We start from the raw sequence: 9,896 nt of genomic DNA, 5'->3' as shown, positions 1-9,896 counted from the left end.
ATATATATAATATTTAGATTAATATACATAAATAATATATACATCAGTGCTTTAAGTGGCCCAAAAGAGGTGCCGGTACTCTATTATAGCCATTTTTTGATGATTCCCCTCATCCCCTGAGGTAACAACAACTATATTGAAGGGCTTTTATACACAGCAGTCAACAGGCAACCTTAATAATAAATCCTTTTATTAGTTTGTGGATTTGCTTGAGCTAGAAAGAACTACTGAACATAAATAAAATGTGCAAAAGGATTTTGAAAAAATACCCTCAGAAAGAGCCACTGCATTACTGATTTCAAACTTCCAAACTGACTCAAATGATTCGCGAACCAGCTCCGAACTCCCGAACTGATTCAAATGATTCGCGTTCCCCGAACAGACTCAAATGATTCGCCAACTCTATACGAACTCTCGAATTGATTCAAATGATCCGCGAAGCCGCTCCGAACTCCCGAATTGATTCAAATGATTTGCGATCCCCAAACTGACTCAATGATCCGCGAAGCCGTTCCGAACTCCCGAACTGACTCAAATGATTCGCGAACCCGCTCCGAACTCTCGAATTGATTCAAATGATCCGCGAAGCAGCTCCGAACTCCCGAACTGATTCAAATGATTCGCCAACCCTATACGAACTCTCGAACTGACTCAAATGATTCGCGAACCCGCTCCGAACTCTCGAATTGATTCAAATGATCCGCGAAGCAGCTCCGAGCTCCCGAACTGATTCAAATGATTTGCGATCCCCAAACTGACTCAAATGATTCGCGAACCCGCATTGAACTCCCGAACTGACTCAAATGATTCGCGATCACGCTCTGAACCAGGAAGAATTAGGAAGCGTGCATTATGAAGGGCGTTCTGAAAAGCGACAGTGAAGGCAAAGGATTAAAAGCTCTATTAAAACAGATGTCCAAATGAAAGTTCTGGTAGCACGGAGAGGTGGTGGTACGCTCAAGAGCTATATTTGGAAGTGGCGGTACTGAGTACTGGTGCCTACCTACCCACTTAAAGCACTGATATACATTATAAATAATAATAATAATAAAAAATAAAAAAATAAATAAAAAATAAAAAAAAACAATGTGAGCTAATTTTTATTTAAAATTAATTCTGAGTGGAAATTGTTTCAAAATAAATTCTACAACAAATTTTTTTTAAGTGTACCTGTACAATTTTTTTAATTTTTATTTATATTTATTTGATTATGGATATTTAACAGATTGTGTATATTCTTTTTAATATATTTTAATATTTGCATTATGATCACAAGGACTGCGACTGACCACATATTCAAAGGGAAAAGAGTTCACATGTGGTCTGGACGCTTGACTTATGATATCTGAATGTTTTATTTAATTTAATTTAAAGTTACCAAAATTTTACTTGATGTACTAAAATAAATAAAATTAACCTAAAAGCACATAATTTTAAAGACATATCTTAAAATAATAATAATCAAAATAATAGTAATAAATAATAGTAAATAGCAAAATGACTCGATAACTTTAATGTGAAAAGCCTAATTCAAAATATTAACAAAACCTAAAATAACATGAAATGAAAACACACTCTCTCTCTCTATAAACTGTGCTCTGAATCAGCCTGAAACATCTCTTGAACAGCTGAATCACTATTATATGTAAAGACTCTATAAAATCCTAACTGGGTTTTTGAAACATTATGTGCAGAGTAATCCAGTCTGTATTTGCTGGATCAGGTTTAATGTGAGAGGAAAGTGCATGTGTGTGTGTGTGTGTGTGTTCACGTCTCTCTCACCTCTCCAGAGTGAATCTCTGCACATTTTTTGTTGCGTAATCAGACAAAATCCCAAAAGGTCAAAGATAAAGCTTTCATCTGCGGCCGTCGGCGGCTCGGTTGTGTTTTAACGCAGCCCTTGGCTTCGGGGTGATTCAGACTCCTGCATGAGAGCGCCAGCGAGGTCAAACGTCTCCAAACACTCGCCGGAGGGCTTTAAAACAGAGACAGAGGCTTTAAAAACCCATCTCAGGTGCAGAGACGCCGAGCATCATCTGCAGCGCCGCATCAGTTTAATATCACCGTAAAAACACACGCCGTTAGTTTGAGTGCGATAGACGGGTTACGAGTTTCCACTCCAGACAAAGAGCACTCAGAAATATTTTAGGGGTTTTATAGAGTGGATCCAATCTAAATCAAGATTAGCCGAAGGGACAAATATGGATATGAAGTTAAACAAGAAAAAAAACTCAAAGAAAACAATTCACACATAAGGAAAAAAAAAAACATGTTAAATAATCATTTAAACTGATGTTCTTTCTTAGTGATTTGTCTTATTGTTCAGTATAAATATCTAAACATCATTAAATCAAGAAACATTTACATTAGATTAATTAGATGGGCAAGGTTATTGCAGTTAATTAAAACCAAAACTGAAGATATAATGAAAACCTTTTCACATTTTTCAAAGAAAATCTTGTTTCTTGAAATAAAAAAAAATGTTAACTGAAATACAATAAAAAATTTAATCTCTTTATTGTTGTTTCCAACACATTTTTTTTTTATCTTAATGTATATACTGTACAAACACACGTAAACGCACATTAAAATATAATAATATAATATAATAAGTAATATATAATAATAGTTGTTAGTGTAGGGAGAAATATAAGCTTAATTCAAAGCGAGATTTATAATTTTGCTTGCACACTGATGGATCATTTTGATTGTTTCAAGCCTACCGTTTTGGTTCTCTAAACATCAATGTGACATCACATTGCACAGGCCCCGCCCACAGCTGCTGATGGACAGCCCTGCATTGCTAGAGTTTCCGCAGTTTCAACCCACTTTCAGTGCATTCAGCCTCCCATATGTACGACTGAACACATGTTGCTTCTACCAGCTGACTGCGCGGGAATATGCAGCTCATTTGCATTTAAAGTGATACACACCAAAATAACTATTTTGGAGACTCTCCAATAATGACAGTTTTCGGCTGTTATAATAAATGATCTGTGGGGTATTTTGAGCTGAAACTTCACAGACACATACTGGGGACACCCAAGGCCAATATTGCATCTTGTAAAAAAGGGCATAACAGGTGCCTTTTAAGAAGTTTTAGATATTTATAAACACTGATTTTTTCAATAATTTTTAGGTACTCGTATTTGAAAATGAGACAAAAATACTACAAATAAAAGCACAAATTGATCTGATACTGCTAAACACCACTGATGAAAGAAACAACATAAAAAAACAGATTTACATCAAGTGAGAATAAACATAGTTTGTGCTAAACTCAAAGAAGGCAGTCAAATTCAGCAGACATTTAGAAACCATCAAGAGAAACCTGTTGAATTTTTCGTTGCAATAATTATCAACTATTAAGTTTAATAATGCATTCACTGTTTGATTTTAAGGCCAAACACAATGAGTTTGCAATTTCCAATACAAAGCCAGTTAAAAATCACTGATCTAAAGCACACAAACACACACACACACATTCTAGTGACATTCCAACACACACACACACACACACACACACACACATATGTGCTGCCACCTCCGGCTCTGTTCCCGTGGTGACCAAAGAAACACATCTCGACAGCGCAGCAAATCTCCACAAGCAGCCCGGCAACCATCACCAGGGAGCCTGTCGCCGCGGTAACGAGATGATGACAGATGGATAGAAGCAAATCTCCGAGCTTTGGCCGCAGGGAAATGAAAGCAAATGCAGCACAGATTCTTGCGGCGACACTCGTTTGTGCGCCAGTGGAACGAAAACGAGCACTTACTCCACAAATAATAAACAACAGCGCTTCACCACAACGCTTGCTTTACAGAGCTGAACATTCAACAGCATCATTAATATGATAGAGAAGAGGACAATCCCAGAATGCATCAGCGTTTAAAAATTCATCCAATATGAACTGTAAGGGTTTGAGGATTATATATGTTCAAACAATGTAAAAACTGTTTATAGTGATAATAGTGAGCTCAAAGTGAGCTTAAAAAGATAATAGTGAGCTCCAAGACACATTCACTCAGAAACAGTACATTTCACAAACAATTACAAAGATATGGCAACTTATATTGAATTATACGCTAAATTTTGAAGTAGAATGACTGAAAGTATTTTCTTGTAAAATGTACTTCAATAATCTTAGATTTTTTTTTACATTTTATTTACAGTAAAACAGTGTAAAGGAGCCTCATTTACTGGTTAGTAGGTTTAAATCGTTTAGTCAGCACATTTAAGCAGAACTATTAAACAGAACTGTTAAATCTCTCAGTATTTAAGTGGTCTTGAATATTTGTTGTGGTATTTGGTAGTATGGTCATTTTTGAAAGTTTGAATTAGTATTTGTAAATTTCTATGTTTAATTGGCATTTTGTTAATTTTAATTGGTATTTGCAATTTTGTAAGATTTAATTTGCATTTGCAATTTTCGTAAGTTTTAACTGGTATTTGCAATTTTTGTAAGATTTAATAGGCATTTGCAATTTTAGTAAGTTTTAATTGTTATTTGCAATTTTCATAAGTTTTAATTGTTATTTGCAATTTTCATAAGTTTTAATTGTTATTTGCAATTTCCGTATGTTATAATTGGTATTTGCAATTTTGTAAATTTTTATTGGTATTTGCAATTTTCGTAAGTTTTAACTGGTATTTGCAATTTTTGTATGTTATAATTGGTATTTGCAATTTTGTAAGATTTAATTGGCATTTGCAATTTTCGTAAGTTTTAATTTGCATTTGCAATTTTAGTAAGTTTTCATTGTTATTTGCAATTTTCATAAGTTTTAATTGTTATTTGCAATTTTCGTAAGTTTTAATTGGCATTTGCACTTTTGGAAGTTTTAATTGTGATTAGCAGTTTTTTAAGTTTTAATAGTTATGTGAAATTTTGTACATTTTTATTGGCATTTGCAATTTTCGTAAGTTTTAATTGGCACTTGAAATTTTCGTATGTTTTAAGTGGCATTTTCGTACGTTTTAATTGCCATTTGCAATTTTTGTAAGTTTTAATGGTTATTTGAAATTGTGTACATTTTCATTGATATGAAAAAACTGCTGCACTGATAAAGATGCACATGAGTTTCACCAGAAGTCATCAGATAAACTGAATTACACTGATACTAACTTACTCGACTCGAGTGGCTCTGGTGAAATAGCAGAAGAGTGCATTTGGATCTTTGGAGGCGGTCGCCATGACAACAGCGTCATCAGCGTTCCTGTTATTGTCACACAGGTTGGTCTCATTGTCATCGGTCCATCTGCTGCTGTGAAATTCAGACGACCATAAAACATCTCCATCGTCTCTAAACTATTTCACAAGCTTCACACACCCTCAATACTTCTCCTGCTTTCCTGTGTTTGTCTACAAAATGGTCCAACAGTCCAGATGGAAAACATGCTGAGAGTGTGTGTGTGTGTGTGTGTGTGTGTGAATTCACTGCTCATTGACTAGTGTTTGTGTGAAATCCTCTGATAAAAATCACAATTAACACACCCGAGAAAGAGAGAGATGTTGAAATTATAACAGGTAAACAGAAATGGAAGATTATTACACATATAAATGTAGTTAAAAGGTATTTTGTCTTGTTTTCAAGGAACAATAAACATAAATACAATAAAAACTAGATATATAAGCAACAAGGAAGAAATTACAGCTTGTTTTCAGAGAATATTTCTTAAATAAAAGTAGATTGTATTTTATTTTGTACAATGCAAATTTCCTATGTAATGTTTGCCAAACATTTTTCTTAAAATATCCTTAAATCAAGATACATTTATGCAATATTACTGCTGTTATTAAGTCTTGTTTTATAAAATAAATAAATAAATAAATGAGAAACTCTGCCAATGTGACAGAAAAATCAACTTATGTCAAAGAGAAAATTGTATTTCTTCTTTCCCCACCGACCGATATTTGTTCTTTAAAAAAAAAAGTAATAAAAAAAAAAATGTTACTAAAAAAATTTTGTAATCTTAATTTCAGCATGTTTAGATATTTGATCTGGAAAACAAGCACAAAAAGTAATATAATCAAGATAGAAATCAACTTGTTTTGAGAGAATATATCTTGAATCAAAATAGAGTTTTTGTTTTATTATACATCATAGAATTTTTAAATTGTGCTTCTACTTTAATTCAGTCCTTCTACTTTAAAAGGTCACATTTATTTCAGTGTGTTACTTGCTGGAAGTAAATTCTACATCAAATTTTCAAATTAAACCATTTAATATATATGTACAATTTAAGAGATATTTATGCTAAAAGAAAAAAACAACAAAGAAAACCCTCTAAATGGAGCAAAGAATCCTTATTTAACGAATCAACTACAATCAGATGAATATTTAATGGAATTTTCAGGTATTTGTGTCTTGAGGATGTTTTTATCTGGAGAAGAAGAGGAAGACTTCATGAAGCCGTGTGTTGCTTCTCACACAGCAGGAGTTTGATTCGTTCTGACTGTTTGTGTTTGCAGAGGTAAAACCAGTTTAATTTCTCATCTCAGTAACAGTTTCTGAGTTCTGCTGTCATCTCCTGTTGAGCATTTATTTCTCTGGGAGAACCACAGCACTCTTATTCACCTCACACACACACACACACACACACACACACGCACACACAGGGCCATTTCTAGTCAATTTGATGCCCTCTGCAAAATCCCTATTTGCGCTCCCCCGTATTATATATATATATATATTTATATATAAATAATTACATTTGGATACATGTTTAGATATGATCAATGGCTAATTTTTGCATTCATCTATTTTATGTTCAATTTTTTGTTGTTGTTGCTTGAAACATTGATTTAAAGTGTCAGTTATTGCATTATCATTTCAGTCAACCCTATAACTACATATAACCGTTACCCCAAACTACATATAAAAGCCTGACCAGTGGCATAAAAGTAATTAATGCAGCTTAATCCTTTGCTACTCATTAACGCGTGCACTTCCCCTTTAAATAACGTGACGCTCTGCCCTTATCTGAAAGATGCTGCTTTCATTAAGTGCTGTTAGAACTGATTTAATGGATTTCAACGCCTCTGAAAGGATGCATTAAACTCGACAAAATGTTTTTATAAAGGATGTACTGATCTCACGAATCAGTGAATTTTACTATACCAATATTTTTTTATTTGGCTGTTAAACTTATGGGAATAATGAAGGACTCACTGATCCTTTAACAATGCACTGGTGCAAAAACACTCACCATTTGGACAAATCTCGGAAATGACTTATCAACTGCCTCAAATACTGTCTAAACCAAATACTGATTTGGTGCACTTTATTTACTGTACCAGTATTTTTAATTGGCATTTTAACTATGCATGGCAAAAAAAAAAGCATTGACAGAATCCACTGATCCAATGCCGTTTATGAGCGCTCCAAATGCTAATCATTGTTGATTTCCGTTATTAAATATTGAATAATTTCATTAAACATGTACAAGATTCACTCACATATGGCATGTTAGTTCATAGATGCCAGCTCTAACCACACACACACACACACACACACACACACACACACTCCATCCGTTCCCTCTGAGGGGGGCAACGCTGCCGTCTCTACGGTAACGATGTGGCTAGATGGTTGTCACGGCGACCGCGGCAGCGATGGCATGAGTCATAAAGAGAGACAAATTTTAAAACACTTTAAAAAAATAAAATTAAAACAGCACAGAAAAGCCTTTTAATCTGGCCAGTGTCTATAAAAGCAGTCTGTTTATGTGAGTGGAAGCATCCGGAGAGCGGTGACATTTTCACCGGTGATTTAGAGCTCGTCCTCCATTATCACCCGCCGGATAAAACCTGCCCTGTTACCGCTGTTTATTCCTCGTCTGTACAAAAAAATAAATAAGAGGAGAGAAAGAGAGTGAGTTCTCTGCGTCATCTTTTATTCGTCGGGTCTCGAAGAGGGCAAAATACCGGAAGAACAAGAACAAAACGAGCAGAAAAACACACGACTGACTCATCAGACTGACCGGACCCTGATCAAACACAGAGAGAGAGAGAGAGAAAGAAAGAAAGAACGATAAAAAGAGAAAAAACAAGAAAAAGGAACACGTAAAAGAAAGAAAGGTAGTGAGTGTTCAAAGGTTGTTACAGACTCAATCAGAAAAGGCTGGAGGTAAAGGACTTCATTACCCAGAACCTCCGGGAAATTCGAAGAGTTAAATAAGGACCAAGTTTTAGCTGCCCTTTAACCCGCCTGACATAAACATGAGCGCCGACCTCCATCTAACCTCACATCAGGCACGTGCACAGGTAGGGCTCAACCTGTGCAGAACACATGCCCTTTTTGCCCTTACACTCCGAAGTGCCCTTTTTTTGGTGTTTTTTTTTTTTTTTTTTTTTTTTTATCAACGCTATTGGTCACCCTTTACGTCTGTCTGTCTGTTTTACAAATATTTAGCAAATGAAAGTTCTTAAAACGAGCTTGTGTAAATCTTATTCGTTCCTCAAGCTGTCATTAAGCTGATAACTCCGCCCCCTCTATATTCATTGAATCAACACGCAGTACAGTAGACAACAACTGAGCTGAACAAAGTTTTGCGAAGGGTAAATAAATGTCTTGTTGTTTGAATAAGTACTACTAAACACAATGTCTATAAAGGCTCATATTTTATTTATTTGATGTCTGACTGACTGACTGAGACACGTGGGTAAACATTCTTTTACTGTCTATGGTGGGAAGTAGCCTGAGAGAGAGGGCTAACATTTGCCATCTAGTCATAGCCAATACATAGCCAACACTTAAATAGCCTGTGCATACAGTAGCATTTCATCTTTTATAAAATGCGATTTTGGCCAAATGCATTTTACCACAGGAAAAACCGAGCGCTCCGTCTATATAGCTACAAAAACTAGTTTGTAACCTGTAGATGAAAATGTAATGTGATGCCGGCAGCGGCAGGCGACGTCGCCGTTTTAATGACGGACAAAAAAAATCACATTTGCACACATTCGCTGGTCAAAAACTGTATATTGATATATAATACAACAACATATAATTTGTTTTTACCATCGGAAAATCATAACAGGTGCGCCCCCTCGCTGTTTCGTACTGGAACTTACACAAAGCGACGAGTGATCCTCGTCACCTAGATAACATATTTCTAAGAAATTTCTTCTTTGATTTATGATTGCTGATACAATTAATTTATTAACATTTAGGCTAATCATGTTATGGTATACTCTCCGCTCGTCCTCACATGTATAAAATGTAGTAAAACATGGTTTTACTACAGTAATGTAGTAGTAACTAAAATAAAATTACAGAAGATCTCTGTGAAATCTTTATATTTTATCATGCAGAATGTAATTCATGATTCATTCCAAGGCTTCATTTATTTGATCCAAAATACAGCAAAAACAGTAATATTGTGTAATATTTTTTACAATTTTTTTTAAATAACTGTTTTCTATTTGAATATATTTAAAAATGTAATTTATTTTTGTGATCAAAGCTGAATTTTCAGCATCATTACTCCAGTTCAGTACTCTTTAGTGTCACATGATGCTTCAGAAATGCTTTTCACTGCAACTGTACTTTTCAAACTATTTTTATTATTTTTTATTTTTTCATTGCTGGCTTATTTTAAGGAAAGTGTAGTAAATAAGAGACCTTCAAGAGACCAACTTCCCTGGTCCACCACAGTATCAAATTTTTGCCAGGTAGCCGGATACATGTTGGATATGTTATAGTAACGGTATGGCTATAGTTTCTTATAATCTGGAATTGAGTTGGACATAATTACTTAAATTATATTTCAAAAAAGTTTGTCAAAAATACTTGACTCATTGCTCACCTTCCCCTCTTCAATGTCATTCATAATCATGTTAACCAAATAATACAAATAAGCTTATAAAACCAAACAGAATAGCTAAAAAAGA

This window comes from Carassius gibelio, chromosome A23 (assembly GCF_023724105.1).
Source record: "Carassius gibelio isolate Cgi1373 ecotype wild population from Czech Republic chromosome A23, carGib1.2-hapl.c, whole genome shotgun sequence".
In the NCBI taxonomy this organism is placed as follows: domain Eukaryota; kingdom Metazoa; phylum Chordata; class Actinopteri; order Cypriniformes; family Cyprinidae; genus Carassius; species Carassius gibelio.
The sequence above is the reverse complement of the archived record's forward strand: the minus strand, read 5'-3'. Positions refer to the sequence as shown.